The following is a 24,578-nucleotide window of genomic DNA, read 5'->3' as shown; positions in this document are numbered from 1 at the left end:
GTGCTTAATGCATGTTGGACACTGGTCTAAACTCTTTATACATAGTGCTATGGACTGAACTGCATTCCCCCTAATTTCATATGTTGAAGCCCTAACCCACAATGTGACTGTATTTGGAGATGGGGCCTATGGGGGGTAATTAAGTTGATGAGATCATGAGAGTGGGGCCCTCCTGATGGCATTAGGAGCTTTATAAGAAGAGGAAGAGAGAGCGATGGCTCTCGGCGCAGTGAGAAGGCGGGTGTCTGCAAGCCAGGAAGGGGGATCTCACCAGGAACCAAACCCTGCCAGAACCTTGATCTTGGACTTTCCTGTCTCCAGAACTGTGAGAAAATAAACTTCTCTTGTTTAAACCACCCAGTCTGTGGTATTTTGTTATGGTAGCCCAAGCAGGCCAATGCACATATTAATTCACTTCACCACCACAACAGCTCTCTGAAGTAAGTCCTGCTATTATTCCCTTTCTACAGATAAAGAAACTGAGGCATGAAGAAGAAAGTGACTTAGCCAAGCTCGCACAGTGATTCCAACCCATGCAGTCGGACTCCAAGCCCATGCTCTTAGCCACTGTGCAATATATGAGAACATGAGTGTAAATTGTCAAATAGAAGCTGTCTGTTAGTACTGACAAGCGCACTATCCAGGAGCATCAGCGCCAGCTCAGTGAGGTGCCCTCATGTTTCAAGTTGTGGCTCCTCACGGGTACAGGGTGTAGTGCAGCTGGTGTAGTCATTTGGTTGCTCACTTATAACTATAGGGTGAAAAACAACAAGAGCTGTGTTGTTTTGGAGTCCAGAGGACAGGCCTCCATTTGGGGATGTGGGATTGGGGGACAGATAGATAAAACACTCAATCGGGCTCCTTAAAAATGAGATGGACCTGAAGAGTTTGAACATGCGTTCTTTCTCTTCCGGTATGGGTAGCTGCAGAGCACCACCCAACAATGATGCTCATGACCTTGAAGTCAGTGTTCCCAGGAACACACATTTCTGTGCTCAAGAGGCCCAAGCCTATTGGGTAATTGTGCATTCAGTGGTTCCTTCATCCTGTCTCTAAATGCAAAGTTGGTCTTTGTGTGGACAGGATGCTAATGTCATTCTCTTTCTCTTGCATACAGATGGAGCATACAGAGAACCCAGATGGGTTTGTGGTGACTTGAGGACAAGGCTTCAGTGGGAGATTATACTAATCACCAACTCGTAGGCCTGTGAGCTTGAGTTTTATGTAGGTAAGTATACAATGTCTTTCATAAACACTAAATTAAAGGCAAACATTTTTATATTGTCGTCACTTTGAAGAGATTTATCTTTGGGAGCAAAGAATTATCTCTAACTCATAAATTCAGTCCATGCTTCACTTGGAAGAGTGTTTGTTTTTCTGAATCTAATCCTTAGAAATCAGTCACGAGGTTCTCAAATATTTCAGTCTTGTAATGACACTTGCTTTAAATTCAAATCCCATTTCTCAATATCTCGTTGAAATAGTCGAGAAGCCCTGTCATTTTTCAATTATTCTTAGTATGTTAAGAGGATTTTGCAGTTATCTCTTAATGAGCCTGTTTCCCTCTCCTCCCTCCCACAGCATCTCCACAGCGGGGAGGAAGGTGAAAACCTACACACCCTGGATTTGGAAAAGGAGGGGGCCTGAGCAAGTTTGAGATGCTGTGAGGGATTGAAATAGAGGATGTTTTGGTCACAATCATGCTACCCACAGTTCAGTTCCCTAGTGGTAGAAGTTTGATGTTTCACTTTGGAACAAGTGTAAGAAAATGGGTAAGACGGCCCCCATTTATTGAGTACTCACAAGGCCCAAGGCATTGGGCTAAGTGCACGGAGCTCACTGTATCGTTAAATCTTACAATAATCCCATGAGTAAGTGATATGATTGCTCTCCATTTGAAAGTGAGCAAATGGAGGCTCAGAGGGATTGGATAACTTGCTGGCTTAGGAGAGGTAAAGTTACAAAGCTGCTTAGGGGCGTAGCCAGGATGTGAACCCAAGTCTGTCTGAGCCCAACATCTTAGTTTTTAGCCCCATGCAATGCTCCATTTACTCAACCTAGATTATTGAGGGAAATCAAAGAGAGGCAACAGAGGAACACATTTCCTCACTGCTAGGCAGAAAAGATAACACTGTCCTCAGTCTTCACATTTATTCAGTAAACATGTATGAAGCCCCCGTGATATGTGGGGTGCTCTGATGGGGTGGTGTGCTAGGGACACTGTGTCATGGAGACTCTGTTGGGGACCCTGGCATTTTAAGTAACGGACTTTATTACAACAGAACCCTCTCTCTCTCGCCTTATGACAAGAGTCAGAATGTAAACAAAAAGCTCCCTCATCTAATGGCGACTGAAGTGCTGAGACAGCAGTTCAAAGTTCTAAATAGTTTTGCAGACTCTTCCCAAAGATATCCTGGGGGTATTTCAAAATTCAGCTCAATTCAGTAAGTGTTCAGTAAGTGGTGACAACACGCCAAGCAGAGGGTTTGTCCTAAGGCAACAGCGATGAGTAAGGTGTCTTCCCTGACCTTGAGGAGCTCTCAGTCTAACGGAGGCAATTTATCTGTTTCAGGTGCAAATACAGAGATTCTGTTACACAGAGAAATAGATAAACGGATGAATGCCTCTATCCTGAAGAGGGTTTAAAAAGCGTTACATAAATGCCTGCAGTAAAATACCACAGGAGAAAAAAATTTAACGTAATGAAGCAAAAGGGGGAAAAAAGGTTAGGATAGTGAAATTATGCCTGAGAAATTATTAGTACATGAGGCATAGCCTAATGTTCTACACATTTTGTAGTCAGCTGATCTTAAGCTTCCTGGCTGTCAAAGCAAAAAGGAAACATGATCAGTCACAAGGCTCACAATAGCCACAGAAACATCTGTTGCTCAAGAGAGGCCTGTTTTTCTCGGCATCAACACCTGCGACAGGGCTTGCCCATTGGCCTAGCGGTTAAGTTGGTTAAGTTTTCGTGTTCCGCTTCGGCAGCCCTGGGGTTTGCCGGTTCAGATCCTGGGTGTGGACCTACTCACCACTCATTGAGCCATGCTGAGGTGGCGTCCCACATAGAAGAACTAGAAAGGCCTACAACTAGGATATACAACTATGTACTGGGGCTTTGGGAGGAAAAAAAGAAAAGGAGGAAGATTGGCAATGGATGTTAGTGCAGGGCCACTCTTCCTCAAAAAAAAAAAAAAAAGGCTTTAAGAAAAAAAACAAACCTGAGAAAAATTTTTGCTCTGAGTCCTCCTAAAGGAGAACCAAGTGAAATAGTGACTCACAGTCTCAACACCACAGCACATTCCAATAATAAACCAATAGGTATTTCCAAGTGGCGGCTTATTAGCACATCAGCTAAGTTAATAATGCTAAGGTGAAATTCTGAAAGTAAACATTTACAAGGGCCAAATGTGAGTCCAAGGGCCAAGGGGGCTGTTGCTCTGGCTTAACCCAGGGCTAGAAATTCACCTCCGGTCTGGGAGGCGTATTCTGAGATGATCTCTGTCCTGAATTATAAGCTCCTAAAGGGAAGAGGAATTAGCTGCTTTACCTGTTTTACACAGGTGTTCTCAGCCTCGAGTGCTTATGGCAGCTCCGTCGCCTGCTGGTGGTTATCACAGGCCAAGGACTGAAACGGGGGACGGGGGTTTGTCTGTTCTGTGACCTAAGTTGTGTCACTGTGGGCAATTTGCTTACCCTTCCTGAGCTTCGGTTTTTCTCTTCTGTGATTTGGGAGAGTAATACCTGCTTCACAGGAGTATTGAGGAAAAACAAGTGAGATGATGTGCACAGTCATAGATCTCTGTGCTCAGGGTGCAGCAAACACTCATTTAACAGTTGCTATCAAGAATACGCAACTACTGAGAATGCTGGGGAAAATGTCACTTGTCTTTTTGAAATTGCAGGGAAATGCCCTTTTTTTCCTTTATGATTTTAATGTCATCAAAAAACTTTTATTGCATTAGTATATTTTGCCAGATGTTGTTCCTACTGGGGATTCAGTATAGCATTTCTCATGCTGTATTTAGTTTTGTATAATTTTGTACATAATCCTTAAACTTTTTTTTGCTAATAGCCAAGACAAACACTTGATCATCTCAGGTTTATGAAAGAAAATGCGAAACAAAATGAAACAAAACAAAAGCACTTCAGATTGGAAGAAGCTTCACCAGGCTTTCCCGAGACCCTACATTAGCATCCGATAGAAAACAACATCCATAGCTTAAAGAAATGCACTGGAGACCTGTGAGGCTGTAGGTCTAATTTTAACTACAATTAAGATTTTCAGAAGGAGTGATTTAGTTAATGCCCTTGGTTGATAGACAAGTACTAATTTGCATATTTGGACAATGCATATTCAAAGCCGGTGATGAAGGCTTGCAATATAAAGGCTCAGAAAGCAGTTTGCTGGCTGACCTTGGACTGTAGGGGCAGGCGTGTATCAGATTCACGTATCTGTGTACCTCAAAAAAGGGCCTATACCTCTTTAAATTCTCATAGATACAAATGCGTACTAGCTCTGCTTCTCTTGCCTCTTTCTATTCTCTCTCAGGCTAGGTCTCTTGTGCAGCTTTCATAAGGTTAGATGACATGGGGGCCAGCTAAGCCTCTGACCCCTGTCTCAGTGAGTTCTTAGGGGACAAATCCCCCAGTAGACACTCAGGGAGACGTGGGTCAGCATTACATGGCTTCTGTTGAGTTTCTCTGGAAATAGGGACAATAGGAATTTCAACAAATGTTTGTTGGAAATCAGAGCCCCGTGAACTAGAGCACGTAGCTATGACTTGAATGCCTCCAGGATGGCATATAGTACTGCATAAGGTCACACTGCTGCAGTCCTATTTCATATTTTGATTGGGATGGTGGACTGGAGAACATCTCATTAAGTGTGCGATTTAGATCAGGTTAAGTAAGTGGCTTGAGTACCTGGGAGAGAAAGATTGGATTTCAAAGCAACCTTAGAGAATGAGTCAGATATAAATATAGGAAGGTTAGGCATGATTTTTTGTTGTTGTTGTTGAGGAAGATTCACCCTGAGCTAACATCTGTGCCAATCTTCCTCTATTTTGTATGTGGGTCGCTGCCACAGCATGGCTGCCAACCAGTGGTGTAGGTCCACACGCCCAGGAACGGAACCTGGGCTGCTGAACTTAACCACTTGGCCACGGGGCAGTCCCTAGGCATGATTTTGTATTTGTGTACACACACCCGCACAGAAACAGAGAGAAAGAGCCTGGGATCATCATATCTACCATGTCTATCGATAGTTGGCACAGAGTAATCACTAAATAAATGTTGGTTTAATTAAATTAACCTAACAAAAGGATTCACTCAAAAAGATTAGGACTGCTTTTCTAGCAACTTGTTTCCCAAAGGCTTCTGAAGTTAAGGATTTTTTTTTTTTATCAACTAAAAAGTAAACTTTGTAATTTTCAGCTATCTTTAGTGCTAGTTGCTTTAGTTGCGAAAACAAAACCTCAAAAAACCACCACAGAACAATCAAGAAACAAAAGCTGGTGTTCTTTTCACTCCTTTTGTTTTCTCTTCCCTTTATCCTGAAGCTGCAGGTGGAGCTATAAGGGATGCTGATGTAACTTGTAATTTAGATGTGGGGGCCCACTGTGGGGGGCCTAGTTCGCATTTATGATTTACACAGAATCTCTCAGCAAACAAGGAAACATGAGTCCCTTTCTCCCCTGTACTGCAAACACAGAGAGGACAGAGAGAACCTTTGGAATTATCGATACCTAAGATCCTCTGGAGTGCAGAGGACTCTGAAGAACCATAAATAACTGTCAGAAGACCGATTTCAGGTGGAAGGGTGTCTTCTTCAAGATGTACCCTGCTGGATGACGAGACAGCACATCTGTTTAAAGGAGTGGCCTGCCTGGCCCTCTCTGGGGGCCGACCTTCCCTGGAACATGCCAGTTCATGTTCAAATCAAGTCCTGGAAGTTCCTTTTGCTGTCTGACCTCTGGACACTGCCTCAAGTAGTTACTTCTTTCATCATTCCCCATCTCCTCCAATGTTTTCTTTCAGTGTTTCACACCTTTTTTTTTAAGCTTTAAGTAAAATTTACCCAGGCTGGAGAACTTACTCACAACCTGAAACAAAAAAATTCTCACTTTCTTGGTGGATTTTCTCAGCATATTTAGATGTGTTCATTATTTTCAGCAGTTAGGCTAAATTTAGAGGAAAAGGAGATTTGAAACAAGTAATTGTTAACTCTCGATGGGCTAGATAAAAATGGTGATTTCTTTTTCTTTCTTACCTACCTTTGGTACTTGTTTGATGGAAAAGTCTACTTTGAACTTTGGAGCTCTGGAAACCAAATTTTGGTGAAAAACAAACCCAGGATTAAATATAGATAGACACTTGTGCCTTCCTGTTGTGTGACTTCAGGCTGCTTCCCCTTCTGTAAAATTAGTATAATGATACCTAATTCCCAGGACTGAAATGCTGATCTGTGTAAAGCTCTTAGGAAGGTACATGTAACATATAAGGGCTTAATAAATGGCAGTCATATTATCAACAAAATGAAAAGGCAACCTACTGAATGGGAGAAAATATTTGCAAATCATATATCTGATAAGGGGTTAATATCCAAAATATATAAACTGCTCATACAACTCAATAGCAAAAAACCAAAAAATCTGATTAAAAAATGGGCAGAAGATCTCAACAGACATTTTTCCAAAGAGGACACACAGATGGCCATAGGCACATGAAAAGATGCTCAACATCACTAACCGTCAGGGAAAGGCAAATCAAAACCCCCTCATCACCTCACACCTGTTAGGATGGCTATTATCAAAAAGACAAAAGATAATAAATATTGGTGAGGATGTGGAGAAAAGGGAACCCTTGGTCACTGTTGGTGGAAATGTAAATTCATACAATCACTATGGAGAACAGTGTGGAGATTCCTCAAAAAATTAAAAATAGAACTACCATATGATCCAGAAATTCCACTTCTTGGTATTTATCTGAAGAAAATGAAAACACTATTTCAAAAAGAGATATGTGCCCACATGTTCATTGCAGAATTATTTGACAATAGCCAAGATATGCAAACAACTTGTGTCCATCTACAGATGAAAGGATAATGAAGATGTGGTATATTTATACAATGGAATATTATTCAGGCATAAAAAAAGAATGAAATCTTGTCATTTGCAACAACATGGATGGACCTTAAAGGCATTATGGTAAGTGAAATAAGTCAGAGAAAGGTAAGTAGCATATGATTTCACTTATATGTGGGATCTAAAAAAGCCCTAAAAATCAAGCACATAGATACAGTGAACAGATTGGTGGTTGCCAGAGGCAGGGATGGGGGTGCATGAAATGGGTGAAGGGAGTTGAAAGATACACACTTCCAGTTATACAATAAATAAATCATGGGGATGCAATGTATAGTATGGTGACTATAGTTAATAATACTGTATTGCATATTTGAAAGTTGCTAAAGAGTAAGTCTTAAAAGTTCTCATCACAAGAAAAATTTTTTTTGTAACTATGTATGTGACAGATGTTAATTAGACTTATTCTGGTGATCATTTCACAATATATACAAATATCGAATCATTATGTCGTACACCTGAAGCTAACATAATGTTATATGTCAATTATACCTCAATAAAAAAATTACTGACATAATTACACTGAGAGAATAACTCTTTCAAATGACTTTAGATATGTTGTAACTATAATAAAATGTATTCTAAATACAAACAAATAAACAAAAATGACAGTCATTATTATTTAGTAATGGCCTAATTAGCCAGTAAGACTTGGAAATGTAGTCACAGTGAAATAGTCATATTAACTTATTTCGAGATTTGAGACTTGTTTATCTTTGAGCAACTACCCATTTTAATTTCGTGTACCTATTGATATAGTCAGTCACAAGAGAAGTTAAAATTCACGAAGCCAACACCACATTTTACGCAGAGTTTTCTTCAGGGAGTAGGATAAGTTAAGACTCAAAGGAGAGGATGAAGTGATCGTATTGAGACCCCTGGAACACATTCTCCTTCTGGGCCTCACAGACTCTGGTGTTTCATGACTTGTTAAGAAGCACAGCGGAAGAAAGGACTCTGTGGCCAAACACGCTTAGGAAATAGTTCCCACTGCAGGAAATGGACTGATTTGCTTTGGGTTGCTCAAGTCAAAAGCCTGAGACTCACTTTTGATTTCCTCTTTCCCATACCCCACGGTGTCCAATCCACCAGCAAGTCTTCTTACTGCATTCCCAAATTGTACCCTCTGTCAATCCGCTTTTATGTTCTCAGCTTCCCACTCCAGACAGCTCATCCTAAGCTATGATGCAACCTACTTGCCTGCCTCCATGTTCTCTACTATCCAGAGCATATCCAGAGTGCTCTTTGAACAACTTAATCCCAGTACTTCATTCCCCTGCTTAACGCCCTCCCTATCTTCCCATTGCACTGAGAAGAAATCCAAACATTTTCCTGTCCCTGCCTGTCTCTCGAAGTCGTCTTATATTGCTGCTCCACTCACTCCATTCTGGCCCCACGGCCTCATTTCTGTCCTTAAGTATGACAGTCTCACTTCTGGCTGAGCGCCTTTGCCTGGAAAGCTCTTCTTCTGGAGCTCCTTTCTGTAGCCATCTCCACACACCGCCTACCTTTATGTGCTGCATCACATCTCCCTGTTTTATGTTATTTTATTTTTAGAGATCATGCCACCATCAGAAATTATATTGTTCATTTGTTTGCTACTTGTTCCTAGCTTTGCCTGGAATGTAAGCTCTTTGAAAGCAGGGATGTTATTTTATCACTGAGAGCCCTGTGCAGTGCCTGGCATCTTTCAGACACTCAGATATTTACTGTGTGATGAATGAAATACTGGCTAAATGACAGCAGATGCTGGACCTTATGCAGCCTGAAAAATATGACCACATTTGTGTTCACTAGCTCTTTTAAGATACACTCTTTAGCCATAAAATGAAGCATCATTTTGCTTTTCTATAATGACATTTTTAGATGAAACTTACAAAATTAAAACTTGTTTTCATCCACTTGGGGGCACTTTTAAAATTTCAAATAAGAAATAATACCTTGATTGCCATGACTATAAAACTGGACTGGAAGTGTTATAAAAATATTTTCAGACATTCAGTTAAATGCTTTTCTTGGGCCCTGCAGCAGCTGGTAAACAACAAACATGAAACAAAGCCTTTTCTTCATTTTATGTTTTACCTTCAAATGACATATATATTTGATAAGTATAATGCATTTATTTTAAACCCTAAAGCAATTCTAAAAGAATGAATATAAGATGGAGATTTACTTTTCAAAATTGTTGGAATGGCTACATAGAATATTTTATTAAAGGGTGACTTGAATTTTTAATTAAAGTTAAAAAACTCTTTTGTTGATCAGACCAGTTTAGTAATATTTCAATGTTATTTCTGTTTTACTAGACTATTTCCTATATAGACTTGGGTTTTCAAAGCAGCAGAAACATTTTGAAATATTCTAGAGCTCCAATGTGTAAAATAGAAATATGCTGACTCCATTAGTTGCGTGAGCTTTGGAAAAATTACTTACCCTGTCTGAGTCTGTTTTGTGTTCTATAAAACGGGGATAGCAATGTGTATACCATGGACTTGCCGCAGGGATTAAATAAAAGAATCCACATGAAGCACCCAGCTCAGTGCTTGACATAAAACAGGCCCTCAATACATGCTAGTTATTTTCTACATTGCTCCTTCCCTCTCCCTCCCTTTAGTCCATCACACTCATTGAGTTCCTGCCATGTGCATACCACTTGCTAGGTATTGGGGATGACAACATTGAGCAAGGCCTGGTCCCTGACCTCAGGCTGGGGAGGCCTTTTGCATTATGAGACTTTCAGTATGGCTTGGCGTTTGATGATATAGGGTTTATTTTATATATATATATATTTTTTTTGTTTTGTTTTCTTTTGTTTTGTTTTTTTACCACATATAGTAACCAGGGTTCCGAAGTTAAAAAACGTTGTGCTAGACTTGTGTTTTTGTGTGATATTTATGAGTGTTTGGTATCCAGGTTTCCAAAGTCAAGTTTAAAAGCATTGGGGTACATCAAATTGTACAGGTTTCACTCTAGGACGTCTCAGAGCATTTACCTTGGGAAAGTAGAATATGACTTTCTAAGACAATCTCTGGCAGTTCTGTGCACATGTTAGGGGCTTAATAAATATTTGATTTGTCAATATTGAAGCAGTGGTACACACATTTTCTGGGACTTTATAGGAGGAAAGGATATTTCCAGTGGAGGCTACCGTTCTTCTGTTGACTATACTTCCTTGTGTGGGATTCACACTGGTCACAAAGATGAATCCAATGTTGACAGGTAGGAAAAGGGGTGAAGAAGGCACTCTGGGAAGGAGAAAGTACATGAGATAAGTTCTGCTTTGTTGTGGAGCAAGCATTAAGCAGCTATTTTTCTATGGGGAATTATGAATTCTAGTGATTCAATAAAAGTTAGAATAAGAAGAAAACCTGGCATTCAGGTCGTGCTTGAAACGCTGGAGAAAGCCTCAACAAAGTTGTATTCTAAGATTTCCAACTTCTCCATTGAGGATTTTTGTAATAATTCTGGATTTCATGCTTCTTATTCCACCTCTGCGAACTTGATAGGGCGTTTTGGGTAATTGCGTGATTCCAAGGCTCTTCCCAAGCAAGAAGTAGGCATAGAACGAAAAGACTTGATTGTCTGAAATCACTAACATTTTAGAACAAGACAGAAGCATGGCCAAACTTGTGAAGATTTAAATGTGTTTAGAAGTGATTTTATGTGTGTATGGGAAAGTGTTTGAGGAACAGGGAATAACATATTTGCCACTTAGCTCCTTCCTACCATTCCCCCTACCTTCTTTCAGCTCTCCTGGACCAGATGTTTGTGCCAGGAGCCCATTGCCCTGAGTCTATCCTCATACTGCCCTCGCCCTGGCCTCCTGTGTCTCACTCGTCCCCACTTCCTTTCCATCTGCTTGCATGGATCACCATGTTGGCTCTCCAGATATTTGGGCTTAAACAGGACACGTATATATTCTGGATCCCATCCACCGTCTGCCCATGCTGGTGGTAGTAATTCATCAGTCTATTAAATTCTCATGGGAGAAGCTTAGAGGAGACCTGAGGGGCTCTCCTTCAGTTTCTCCAATTCTATATATGTTTTAAGGGCTTTCTCAAGGCCAAACTCCATCTTTAAGGACTAGAACCCAGTGTTTTCCAGTCTTTTAACTACCAACAATCTCTCTTAGAATTTTCTTCCTTTGACCCCAAATTTTATAAGAATTTTGTCTCCTGAACAAATGCAACCAAGGATGTGTTTTTCTATTAATTAGAGCTTTCATTTAACTTAAAATAAGTATCAGCACCCTGAGTTGATATGACTACAATCACAAGGGAAGGAACTTGATGTTTTAGCTTGTGCATCCATATTTCAGATAAATGTATGATATACAAAGATAATTTTGATATTCAGAAAGCTCTAGGACCCCAGGAGGATCAGGGACCCCAGGTTAGAAAAGTCATTTAAACTAAAGGAATGATTCTAATGGTGAAGACTTCAGTAGGCGGTATTATCTCAGGTTTGTTGGGAGATGTTGAAGGGCAATGGGGATTTGATCCACTGCTCAGATCATAGTATATGAACAGCTGCCAGTGTTTATTAACACAAACCTTCCCTCACTCTCGCGCATTCTTGTATACCACATGTGTGAAAATTTTCTCCTTGTAAAGGTGTAGTTTAGGGGGAAAATTGCTGAAATATAACTTTGCATTGATAATTTGTAATATGAACTTAATAGTCACTCTTCTCCAAAGCTAGCAAATAATAGAGGATAATCTTAAACTAGTCCCAGGCAAGTTTCAAAAGAATATGCTAAATGTCAAGGATTGAATGATTAAGAAAAGACAAATGCCAGGTCTTCCCTTCCCTCCATTCTCACCAAAAAATGGCTTTATCCATTGCTTTTCCCAGCAAGGGAAATCGTCAACTATACAAGCTATGTTTATTATTGAGAACTGAACTTTCTATTCATGACAATTGGAGGAAAAAAAAGGTCCCCAACTCTTCATAGTGTTTAAGGCGAGCCAAGAGAGATTCTGTACTCCTGGTGGAGGGAACAAACTGGAAAATCAATCAGGAGCTGAAGTGGAGGCATCTTTGTAAATGGCTGTGAGAAGCACCTGAGAGTTAATACTGAAAGAGATAAATGAAGATGTGGCAAATCTATACTGCTGTCAGATTTTGCAAATGGAATCACATTAATACTAGAGCAAATTATGTGGTTTTCAGATTTTAGCAACAAAGGAGAGGAGAAAAAGTTCAAGCTTAAAAAAATCAGTTTCTTACTATGAAATGCAATGGTATGCTAGGGAGGTGGGGAAAAGGAATTGTTGGAAAAGGCAAGAAAGTGACTTTCAGGTATTTGGTAACCAGGAGAGCAGATATAAAGGAAGTGATTGTTGAAGAAAAAATAAATAGTTCTATACATTTATTTTTTTGAAGTTAATTGGAACTTGCAGGATTTTTTTAAAAAAAACAAGCACTTAATTTTAGAATAATTTTTGATATACAGAAAAATTGCAAAGACAGTAAAAAGAGTTCTCATATACCCCACACCCAATTTCCTCTGTTACTAACATCTTACACTAGTTTAATGCATTTATCACAAATTAATGAACCAATATTGATACATCATCGTTAACTGAGGCCCATACTTTATTCAGATTTCCTAAGTTTCCCCCTGATGTCCTTTTTCTGTTCCAGGATCTCATCCAGGACACCACAGGACATTTACTTGTCATGTCTTACTTAACTTCTGTTGGTTGTGACAGCTTCTCAGACCTTCCTTGTTTTTGATGACCTTGACAGTTTGAGGAGTACTGGTCAAGTATTTTGTAGAATGTCCCTCAGCTGGGATTGGTTTGATGTGTTTCTCGTGGTTACACTGGGGTTATGGATTTTTGGGAAGAAGATCTTGGAGATAAAGTGCCGTTCTCATCACACACTGTCAACATGGCTTATCACTGTGGATGTGAACATTGACGATCTGGCTGAGGTAGTGTGTGTTTGTCAGGTTTCTCCACTATAGAGTTACTCTTTTTCTCCTTCCTCATACTCTTTGGAAGAAAGACACTATAAGCAGCCCCCACTTAGGGAGTGGGGAGTTATGCTCCACCTCCTTGAGGGAGGAGTATTTACATAAATTATTTGGAATTCTTCTGCACAGGAGGTTTGCCTATGCTCTCCCATGTACTTATTTGTTCAATCATTTATCCACATCAATCTGGACTCGTGGATATTTGTTTTATACTTTGGGTTATGAATCGATACTGCTTTTTAAAATTTTGCTGCTCAAATTGTTCCAGCTTTGGCCATTGGACCCTCTTTCAGTTGACTCCTGTGTCCCACTGACATACTCCCATCATTGTGGTTTTTAAGTGTTTTTTGAGAACTTCTTTACTTCTGGTACTACAAGAAGCTCCAGGCTCGTCTTATATATTTGCTGCTTGGCACCCAGAGATTCACTTGCAGGGGGCTTCATTAACCTGCAGTCACGGTAAGATCAGTTCAAACATGTATATGTTGCTGAAGATATATATACACAGCCTGGCATTTGCAATCTGCATTTCACCTCACCTTTGAAAATCTCTGGTAAGAAGTTGGCTTGTGCAGTGTAGATGTGTGGGGTTTACAGCTTGCAGTTTGAATTTCACTGCACACAATTTAGTTGTGTGGAGCCACATTTCACTTTGTAACTGAGTGCCTGAATAAATGTGTTTTTTTGGTCAAACCAAACAGGCGAAAAAAACATCCCTGAGCTAAAAGGAATAGAATGACTGCTCTGCTTCAGTGCGTGAACCCCATGAAACTCCCACTTGCCATTGCATGTATCTAACCGGCAAGGTGCAAATCAACCGTCACACGTTTCTCTGCCAAGGGAGCAGTATGCATTTCTGTGTGATCAGAAGTGCATTGCAAATGAAATTTAGTCAGCTGCTTTTCCAGACCCACAATTGTTTTAGGAAAGTGAGAGGAAAAAGCAGCTTTTAAAATAGAACCAACAAAAAAGAAATTGGATAATAATCATAGAGAGTGTTGTGGTCAACTGGTCCAACCTCTTTATTTTATAGAGGAGAAAACAGCCTTGAGGAGGCTAAGTCCCCCACCAAGGTTGTTGAACTAAATAGGGGCAGCCCAGAACTAGCTTTCAGGTCTGTGACTCCTAGGCTGGTGCTATTTGCCTGCTGCCTTAATTTATTGATTAGATAAACTCTTATAGCTGGTTTATATTCAATGGTCTTGGCAAGTCAGGAAATAGATTATACATCTCTAAGGTTTCATTTCTTCTCCTGGGGAGAAGTAGATAGCAGTAGAAAGCAGGGTATAATCTATGGAGATATCATTTTTAACTCCTCAAATACGCTTTGGAAGTCATTTTTTAAGCCTGCATCAGGAAAACAAGGGTCAGCATAGGCAAAGGGGTGCTAGCACTGAACATTGTTTTTACACCCCGCATTCTTAGCCTTACCATCAAGGATCTTTGATTAATGTCCAAATCCAGGATACAGCATCATTTCAACAATTTTATCAAGACTCTGGCTACAAACTTGAGAAACTCAGACTGGCACAAATTAAAGGAGATTATTAAAAGAATGTATAAATTAGTGTCGCATATTCAAGGACAGGAAACGATATACCATCAAGCCTAAGGGGGATTGGAATTAAGGGATTCTCAGAGGATCCTATAGTCAGAAAGTCAACAAATATTACTAAGTACCTGCTATAGGCTAGGTACTTGGGGACACAAGAGAAAAAAATTCAAAGTCATTGCCTCAAGGAGCTGACATTCCAATGGGACAATTCAAACAATAAACATGTAAATGGATTAATAGGATAATTGCAGATACTGATAAATGCTATGAAGAAAATAAAATAGGGAAATGTGATAGTAATGTGGCAGGAGGTTCTACTTGGGCTAACGTAGTCAGGAAAGGCCTTTCTGAAGAGGTGACATTTGAATTATGAGAGGAAGTCAGGCATGTAAAGATCTGTGGGAGATACTTCCAACTAAAGGAACAAGAAGTACGAAGGCCCTGAAAAAAACTTGAACTTTATTTTAAAATAAAATGTATGAGGGATGGAAATAAGGCTGGTGTGGTTCAAATGCAAGAACCGAGGAGAAAAGTAAGGCAGGTAATGTCAAAGGGGTAAGCGGAAAACGGATCATACAGGGCCTTTTAGACTTGGTAAGGAATTTGTGTTTTAATGCAGATGCAATGGAAATTCATCAGAGAGTGATAAGCAAGATAGTAACTGATCTTGCTGCTATTTGTACAACTGACCGTAGTTTAAAGGCTGTTGGAGAAATTTAGTGAGAGATGAGGAGGTGGTGGTGAACAGTTGATGAGGAGTGGTCAGAGTCAGGAAAGGTTTTGGAGATAGAGCTCATGGGAATTGCTGATGGATTAGACATGGAATATGAGGGAAGGAGAGGAATTAAGGATGACTTGTAGGATTTTTGACCTGAGCAACTGAGTGGATGTTGGTTGCATTCATTGAAAAGAGGCAGACTAAGATGTCTCCAACTATCTAGGAAGGTGTGGACTGGGGGATCAAAAAATTCTCTTGGCTATGTTAAAGGTGAGATAATTATTAGACAGCCATAGGGAGATGTCGAATAGGTGGTTGGGTATTTGAGGGTGATTCAAGAGCAAATTAAGTCTGCTGATGCCAAGTTCAGTTCTCAGAATGTGTTCACATTGTTTGATACCAAGGGATTGGAGGAGATTATCTAGGAAGAAAATATAGATAAAGATCAGAAGAGAGTCAAAGACAGAATCCTGGAGGCATGACAGTGATTAGAGGTCTGGCGGAAGAAAAGCCAGCAAAGGAGACAAAGAGACTAGAGAAGGTAGGAGGAAACTTGTGTCATAAAACTGTGAAAAAATTGTTTTGAGGAGAAGTATCAACTCTATCAAATGCAGCTGAGAGATCACGTAAGCTGAGGGCCTTTGTGGTCATTTGTGACTTTAATAAGAGCTGTATTAATGAAGAAATGGGGACAAAATCCTCATTGCATTGGGTTGAAGAGAAAATTGGAGGCAAGACAATGGAGACAGTGAGGATAGATAATCTCTTTGTAATGGGAAGAAAGACAAAATGTGCGGGCATAGATTCAGTTAGGATGATGGTTTGATAGTGGGAAAATATCATTCTTCTCTGATTGCATTTCGTTTCTCTGTGAAGTATGAAGTGAGGTCTCTGGTATTTGATTCCTTCTGCTCAGTTCTTCATTTTCCCGTTTCCCAGATTACAGAGATAGCACATTAACTGTCCTGTGACTTTAGTTTGCAAATGTCTTTGGCTTGCCATGGGACCAACTCTAGCCTCAAATCTATGTGACCCTACAGCTCTGGTGACCAATGAGGTCTTACAATGGTTTTTATGTCTCCTAGTTCAGATTCTTGGGAGGGAGAATCTGATTGGCTCATGCTAGTCTGCTGTCTTTGGGTCAGTGTCTACTTCTGATCCCATGAGCTATAGCTAGAAGTCTTGGTTACCTAATACAAACATGCAATTCAGGCCTAGTCCTTTATCATGGGTTAGTCTAAAGAAGACAATACGGATTGGACAGTGTATTAATTTCCTGTGGCTCCCGTGAAAAATTACCACAGATGTAATGACTTAAAACAACAGAAATTTATTCTTTCACAGTTCTGGAGGCCAGAAGTCACAAATAAAGATATCAGCAGGGTCATGCTCCCTCCTGAGGCTCTAGAGGAGAATCTGTTCCTTGCCTCTTCTACTTCTGGTGGCTGCTGGCACGCTCTGACATTCCTTGGCTTGTGGCTGCATCACTCCAATCTCTGCTTCTGCCTTTACAAGGCCTTTGCCTGTGGGTGTCTCCTTTCTCTGTGTGTCTATTCCCAAACTCCCTCTACCTCTGTCTTATAAGGGTATGTATGACTGTGTTTAGGACCCACCTGGATAATCTGGAGAGGTCCTCTTCTCAAGATATTTTACTTAAGCACATCCTTTGCCACATAAGGTAATATTCACTCTTTTGTCATATAAGGCAATATTCACAAATTCTAGAGATTAGAAAGTGGACATATCTTTTGGGGGGCCACCATTCAGCACACTATAGACAAGTACTTGAAAATATTTTCCAGGGCTTTCCCCTTTGTCCAACAGTTTTTAAAAGAAATGAATCAGGATAAAGGACGAAAGTGTTGGATTTAAGATTTTCTGAATCAGTCTCTGAGTAACCATTTCATCAAAAGGATTTCTGGTAACTTAAATGTATTGGGTTATAGTTCCACTGAGAAATAGCACTAATTGGCACCATTTTGGTTGTGTAATGAGAGAATGCATTTGAACCAAATCTGTTTTCTTCTCATTGAACATCTATATGTACAGAATGGAAGCAACAGATAACTGTGGGAGAGAAATTGACTGTATAGGTATTTTTCTATCTAATCTGGGCTCTGTGAAGTGTAGTCAAACAATTTATTAAAGAAACAGTCTGCTTTTACCTTGCTGTCCTTTCTTGTCAATCAAAAAGGAAAACAAAGTATAAAAATAGAAAGTAGCTTCTGGGCTTAGAAGGGGATGAGAAAAAATATTTGTAGCATTATGAAGGCTGTTGGAGTTATTCCCTCTGCCACATTGTGAGCTCTTTGTGAAATCCCCTCATCTCCTCTCTCAGCTCATGAAAGCACAGTCTACTGCTGTCCTTGAGTCAACCTTTCTCGAGGAAATCCTCCTTTCAGACGGTTATTCTTGTCAGTGCTTTTTCCTCCAGTCATCCAACTCCCACCTACTAAATCAGAGGAGAGGAATTCTAAGTGCCCTGTTAATAACTTTCTCTTTTGGGATGACTAAGAACCCCAGAATTATTTCTATGAGAAGTACTGTCTTCATGTTTACATCTCGTCGGCCTAATTTGACTTTAAACAGGGACCTGTTTATTCTGCAGTCTGTGGAGTGTTTAGCCATATCCGCAATGACTAAACCCACTTCTTTGAGCTTTGTTCTCACCCCTGGAAACAAGAATGGGCTCTAGAAATTGTATGAAAGAAGACCCAAGCTTTCCAGAGGAAGAATATGGGGGATTCCTCTTGGGCTCTTTAGCCTCCGAGGAGCTCATTGCCCATTTCCCCCCTCGGGTGGTCTCTGGAGCTGCTGGCCTGCCTCCCCCTGCAGGGAGCAATGGACACACGCACTGCCACCCTGCTCTCGGTTTAGAGGCAGCCGTAAACAGCTTGCAGTGGAGCCTGTTGAGATGATGTAGAGAGAGGTTTATCTGCTTTCCACAGTGCCAGATGGAGAGGATCTGTTTGAGTTAACAGAGAATTACATTCCCAAAAGTACCTTTAGACAGCATATGGTCTTAGCATTTAGGTAAATTCTTGAATCATTTAGAGCTGGCCTCCAGGCTTGAATGGGCCACTTCAGGATACCCCAGTCTGGATGATTTTGACATTCTCTAGGTATAGCCAAATATCCCTTGCTTTAATCTCTTTTCTCTAGCAGAGTATTCCATAACATGGTGCTGACTGACCAACACCTCCCCTTGGAAAAAACTTTCTTGTTTAAGGACAGTAATAAAATCATTCTTTAGTTTTCTCTTTTTCAGGCAAGTTCCTTAATATTCCCTCTTCTATTCACATTTTCTATTTCTTTAATCATTTTTCATGTCTCTTCCCTGAAACTCTGCCTTGCGTCTACATTCCTGTAAAGGTATGGTAATGGAAACGACCCATGATGTTCATCTACAGGTCTGCCTGTCCCTCAGTATAGTACAAAGCTTATCTTTAGACAAGATATCACCACTCTGGTTTTTTGCTTGAAGTGAACATTATGGAGAAATGACTGATTTGTTGTGATGGTTTATTTTATGTCAACTTTACTGGGCCATGGGGTGCCCAGATATTTGCTTAAACATTATTCCTGAGTGTGTCTGTGAGGGTGTTTCTGGATGAGATTAGCATTTGAATCAGTAGACTGAGTAAAGCAGATTGCCTTCCCCATTGTGGGTGGGCCTCATCCAATCAGATAAAGGCCTGAATAGAATAAAAGGCTGAGTAAGAAAGAATTCTCTCTCTCTGCCTGACTGTCTTCAAGCTGGGACATCAGTCTTCCCCAGTGTTCCACTTGGACTCAGACTGGAGCTTACATCATTGGCTCTCCTGGTTCTCAGGCCTTCAGCCTTGGACTAGAATTATACCATTGGCTCTCCTGGGTTTCTAGCTTGCCAACTGCAGAACTTGGATTTAGCCTCCATAATTACATGAACCGATTCCTTATGTAAATTTATGTATCTAGCTATCTATGGATCATCTTCTTTTGATTCTGTTCTCTGGAGAACCCAGACTAATACACTTAGGCAGAAAATAAACTTGGGACATCTACTTGTTCCTGAAAGCATAAGCCATCAAAGACTTCTTGAGTCATGCCAATAGGACACAAGAGTCAACTTTAAGGGGCTCCTACTGCTCAAAGATGGGACTATTTGAGCATTAAAAAATGACTATATAGGTCGTGATGTCCAGGCAGAAGTCCTCTGCTGGCTCACTGGGAAGTAGCTGAAGACTTGGAGATGACAGTTGTAGAGGCCATGCTCAGGGGCAGACCCGAAACTACAGTCCTCCTCTCCCCTCCCCCCACACAGTAGACCAGACCAAGGTGGGGGGCTCCAGCAGCACCAGGCAGGTGAGTTGCATGTGCTAGCTGCAGCTAGCCCCTGAAACTGGACACGAGCTTCAAACTCCTGGACTGTGTCACCATCCAGGAGCTCACAGCTCCACTGAGAGAAAAAAAAAAAAGACTGCTATAAATAGAAATCTATGATTTCATAATGATACTTTGAAAACGAAAATTATACCATGTTGGTTACCTTTGTAGGTTGCCAGAACACAACTCATTCTTCTGAGGAGCGATAGTTAGAGGGAAAGAATTGAGTGTATCCCATCTTTCCTGTACAGACTGTGATTTCATGATAACCATATAGGTGTACATGTCCCTCCTCTGCACCCCACCTCTCCCCAAGTCGTAGACCACCAGGAACATACCTGGAACTCAGCAACTCAGGTTTATTGCTTGTTGCAAGGAAGGAAACTGTGAACTGTGGGGCATCTCAGAGGGTGTGAGAAAGGATATATTACAGGATGTGGTTGGATGATGTTGGGGAGGGAAGAGGGACTTTGCTGTGGATTGGAAGGAGGATAATTCTATGATTGGGAATTTTAATATATCTTAAAGAGTGATATGACTGGGTATTTAATAAATCTTATAGGGCAGGCTAGAGCAAGGCTAAAGCTGTAATTATTACAGAAGCAGCAGTCGTTCATATTATCTGGAAGAGGAGAGTGTTTTATATTTCTGTGGTCTGCACAGTGACCTAGTTTTTACCTGTGATTAAACAACATTACGAAGTAGCCTTGTTTTTTATCCCACTTCTTCAAATTCACAAGGTGACGATGTTCTGTGAGATTGCTTATGTCCAACAAGAGAACACTGAGGTCTAGTTGTGAGTGTCAGGTCAGCTCCTAGGGTTTAAGGCTGCTTCTCTGCTTCTGAAAGGGCTTTCTTTTCTTTTCTTTCTTTCTTTTTTTTTTTTTTTTTTTAAAACAGGAGGATTTTGAAACAGCAGAAGAAATGAAAGAATTGGATAAACCCATATTCAACCCCTGACGAAATAATGGATCTGGACAATGGATGCTGAAATCATGGGTGAAATGTCAATGGGGTGCTTTATTATGGATGGTTCAGGCTGATATCACCTGAACCACTGGTCAATCTTAACATCACTAAACGTGGGACAGACAGACATGTGCCTCCTGATGTGACTCACGGCAGCCACCGCCTTTGACATATTCTTGCCAAAAAATTTGAATCTGAATCCAGTTGTCTCTAATCTAACCACCAGTTTATAGGAAATATGAATTTTAGAACATCACCTTAAATAACACCATGAAGGTACAATCAGCCAAATCTAGAATCTTCAGCAAATAAGTGTCATGAAAAAAAAAAGAGGGGGCGATGTTAGATTATAGGAGACTTACAAAACCCATCAACCAAACACAGTGTGTGAATTTTGTTGGGATTCTGATTCAAACAAGCAACGCCAAAAGACATTTTTGAGATAATCAGAGAAAACTGAGTAGGGATTGGGGTTAAATGATACTAAGGAATAATTATAAATTGTGTTGTTATGAAAATGGTACGGTTGTTATTTTAAAATTTTCTGTTATGATACATTCTGAAGTATTTATGAATGGGATAATATGATGGCTGATATTCTTGTCTAGGAAAAAGAGGTTGAAAGGTGGATAGTTGAAACAAAAATGAGAAAATGTTGCTAATTCTTAAAGCTAGGTGATGAATCTATGGAGATTAATCATTCTTCCTACTTTGGGATATATTTGAGAAGTTCTAGAATGAACAGCTTTAAAAAAAGGTATTACTTTTGTTTCACATCATTTATTCTTCCTTTCCTCCTCAGCAGGGCACTATCACCCACTATTTATAATTTAAGAAGGGAAGACAGTCACTCACCTTCCTTTCCAAACACTCAAGCAGAAATAGTTCTATTTCCCAAAGATCTGTTCTATAATTCCCAGATACTGCATTTGCTCAATCTCTATTTAACGTGGCCTTTATGGGATAGGGGCTCTCTGAAATGACTAGGGTCTCCAACAGTTATCAATTTAAAATTTTGTCTATTTTCTGCCTCATTCATTTCTTCAAGGTTATGTGTCCATCAAAATAAGAGGCCAGTTGTAGAGAAAATTGAATAGCTTATAATATGGACTGTAATTTTTATACCGTGGCTGTCATATTCAGTATTTAAAGGCTGAGCTGCAAGTTGAATGACCATAATATTACTTTGAAAATTTCTATGGAATTCAACATTTTATGGCATTTTCCACTCAGGAGAAAATCTTCTATAAATGTTCCAATTTTTAGAATCCCCGTGGAGCCGGGATAATAGTCACTGCCTAAAATGGATGAAGACTAAAAGAGAATCCTAAGGGAGTGTTACCTCACTCTCTTGGGCTATTTTTAGCCTCAGGTTTGCTCCCAGAGACAGAGGTGAATAACTTTGTCATCCATTTCTCCTAACTAAATGTGCATCCTGACTTTCTCTCTTTACTACTCATCAAATTGGCATTTTTGGTTTTTAACCCTTTCGGATGTTCTGACCGCCTTAAAGATTCTTAATAATTCAAGGACGCTTCCTCAATAAAATACTACGTATGTGCCTGTACCCGCAGAGTATCTGGGGGCAGACTTCTGTGTTGTTATAGAATGCATGCTCAGTAGAATCATGCACAGTGGTTAGTTGCTCTTTGGTGGATTGTCTCCTTTGCAATTTTGTGGGAGATTCTGTAAAATAGACTGGATATTTCTATGGTTCCCAGACTTCTGTGGCATGGTTTTATTTACTTGTCAATCAAAATTATGTCTAATAAATGTCATGTTATGATTTGAGGGTAACCCATGGCAGCATTTTTAGATTGACTTCATTTAAAAAGCGATGTTGATGACAGGGAATGGAAAATGATTTATTCTGCACAAGGATGAGGTCAATTGCACTGTCTCTGAAAGCTAAAGTTCTCAAATCTTTTCCTTTTGTTTGGAGGACCCATTGCTCTTTCTCTCATTCTTTCCGTATCTGAGACCAGGCTTGTATTTTAGGGTGTTCCGACATGGAAACAACCAAATAAGGTTATTTGCTCTCCCAAATGACTCAGTTGAGTAGGAGTAAGGAGACAAGTGAAAGAATGATTTATGAGGCCTTGTGAGGGCTCAAAGGAGAGAATAGCCGTAGTCTGCCTGGAGAGAAGCAGAGAGGAAGGGTTTCACAGGAGAGCTGACGTTTACACTGAGTCTTAAAAAAGGAGAAAGGACATGCTAGACGGGGAGAGGGATATGAACAAAGTCAGGGAGATCTGAAACAGTATAGTACATTTAGGGGGCTGCAACCAATTCAGTATTGCTGGAGGACGGTGTGGGTGTGTGTGTGCGCGTGCATGCACACGCAGGTGTGTTGTAGAAGGCAGGGTAAGGATGGTGAAGATTAGAGAAGTTATAATAAGAAATAACGTTGGGATGTAAGCAAGAGCTTTGTGTGTCTTACTAAGGAAATAGGACTTTATTCTGTAGGTGACGGGAAGCCTTTGTGATGCTGACTTCTTAATATCATCCTGTCCCTGTCATGGGCTTTTACCAATATCCCTTTCACCCTTATGCAGTGAGAGGCCCAGAATGATCTTTGGATAGCACACAGTAATCAAAGCAAGGTATGGACTATATGTGCATTAGTGTTAATGTTCCTTTAGGGGGTTGAGGTAGCTCAAGTTTAGGCTTTTGAGAATGTTGGCATATTTCTTGTTTCATAGGGCTAAGAACGTGGGGCAGGACAGCAATCTGGCATAAGTTTATTGCAGGTGGGATTTGTTGCAGATATATAGGCTTCTAAGATGCCATCTTAATTAGTACTTCTGGAATAACTATGCTTGGATTCTATGCAAGAACTTGATATGTCTCTTTAGAACTCTTTTGCTTTCTTTCCATCTTCACATTTCAATGAAACTTCACTAGTTTTTAAACTATATATGGCATACACCCTGTCCATGACTTAAAAAGAGGACATAATTTGCTACTATTTCCATTTACAATTCAAGGTCTCTGATACGATAATTTAGTCTTTGATTTGTACAGAAAAGCATAAAGAGTTCAGGCATCAAATATTCCTGAAATAACAGTTCCAATTAGTTCTTTGATGAACTTCAGAGCAAACAATTAACTCATTGTCCTTGAGAGAAGATTGTGTTGATTCCAGTTTGTGCTCTAACAGGAGATATTGCTCCAAACTTCTCCAGAGCTTTGGGAGAGGAAGGTGTCATGGTGATCCAGTTCCCACAGTTGACCAAACAAATTGTCAGCTTCTTGAAGGGCTTAGTGCAATACAAATCTGTCTGGAGACAAATCAGGCAGGTAAATTTTTGAAAGTTCAGATTAAGAGCTACCTGAAAGCGGCTGCAATTTCTTTTATTAAAGTGATCCATTTTGCTCATTCTCCCTAAGCTCTTAAACACAGAAGCCATCTTGAGATATTCTATCCTTCAAGCTAGTTAACCGTAGACCTATGCTTGATTGGTGAAATCCCACCATACAAATCTCACCATTCTTTTCTTTTGCAGCTGGAAAGACCTTAAGAAATTTCTAGCTGATCATGACTTTTCATATTTAAAGCTTTTCAGTGGCTTATTATTGCTCTTAAGGTGAAGACCTTCATTCAACAAATATTTATTGAGTGCTTACTCTGTCTGAAGCAGGCTCCAGGAACGCCACAGTGAATACAACTGATGAAAATTCCTGTCTCCATGGAGCTTGCATTCTAGTGTGTGTGTGTAACAAAGTAAGTAAGTACAAGGATTTATGGTGATGTATGAGGGATAAAAATAAACCAGGTAAAAGAAAGGGAAAGAATGAGTTGCAAATTTAAACAGGATAGTTAGAGAAAGCCTCACTGCGAGGTAACAT

At 40.1% G+C, this 24,578-nt stretch overlaps 1 long non-coding RNA gene across 1 annotated transcript; it reads left to right on the top strand.

The window, feature by feature from the left end:
* The first annotated feature begins 1,125 nt into the window (after positions 1–1,125).
* On the top strand, positions 1,126–23,984 carry LOC131418890 (uncharacterized). Its single transcript, XR_009223064.1, has 3 exons — positions 1,126–1,228; positions 7,095–7,208; positions 20,661–23,984. It is a non-coding gene; the product is annotated as an uncharacterized LOC131418890 (long non-coding RNA).
* Positions 23,985–24,578: the final 594 nt, after the last annotated feature.

This window comes from Diceros bicornis, chromosome 20 (assembly GCF_020826845.1).
Source record: "Diceros bicornis minor isolate mBicDic1 chromosome 20, mDicBic1.mat.cur, whole genome shotgun sequence".
Classification (NCBI taxonomy): Eukaryota; Metazoa; Chordata; class Mammalia; order Perissodactyla; family Rhinocerotidae; genus Diceros; species Diceros bicornis.
Note: the sequence above shows the minus strand (reverse complement) of the source record. Positions and strands in the feature narration are given on the sequence as shown.